We start from the raw sequence: 922 nt of genomic DNA, 5'->3' as shown, positions 1-922 counted from the left end.
CAAGCACCAGCATCACCTAAGGACCTTTCAAAAATGGAAATTCCTGCGCCCACCCAAATCTACTGACGCAGGGAGACTGTGGGCACAGCCGGGTTCTGTTCCATTCACAAACCCTCCGCCTGTGTCATGTGATGGAGATTAAGAACTGCGAATCTTGGGGCGCCTGGGGGGCTCAGTGGGTTAAGCTTCCGACTTTGGTTCAGGTCATGATCTCACAGTCTGTGAGTTCGAGCCCTGCATTGGGCTCTGTGCTGACAGCTTGGAGCCTGGAGCCTGCTTCAGATTCTGTGTGTGTGTGTTTCTCTCTCTGTCCCTCCCCAACTCACTCTCTCTCTCTCATAACTAAAATAAACATCAAAAAAAAAAAAAAAAAAGAACTGTTGTAGGTGTGAAACAGGAATCTCAAGTTGTTAAGAAAAGACCCTCCATGGCAAGACAGTATTTTCAGTGATAGACAGTGCTATTTCTGTATTTGTGTTTCATAGTTAAAACTCATTTTCTGTAAAAGAGACACTACTTTTCTAAATTTAAGGGTTAATTAATATTTACTTACAAGTAGTGATATGCTAGTGGTTACCTGATAATATCAACATATGACAGACTATACAGCTTTGTCTTTGTTCAAAGCGACTCTGAAGAACTTACAAAATGGGTGAAAACCTAAACAGGGTCGCCCTGCCTCAGGAAAATAATGAGTGATTGCATGTGATGTGTGCCCACAGGATCCATGCCATGCTGGAAGCTGGGTTACTTCATGTAGGCCTCACAAAAAGCCTATGATATGTGTACTTACATTATTTCCATTTGACCCAGAGGGATGGAGTTTCTGCGTGCTTAAATACCTCACCCAACGGCACATGGCTAGTGAGGCAGATCTCCCAGCGCAGGCCGCAAAGCCCACGCTTCCCACCTCTGCAGCCGC

This window comes from Panthera leo, chromosome Y (genome assembly GCF_018350215.1).
Source record: "Panthera leo isolate Ple1 chromosome Y, P.leo_Ple1_pat1.1, whole genome shotgun sequence".
NCBI lineage: Eukaryota > Metazoa > Chordata > Mammalia > Carnivora > Felidae > Panthera > Panthera leo.
Note: the sequence above shows the minus strand (reverse complement) of the source record.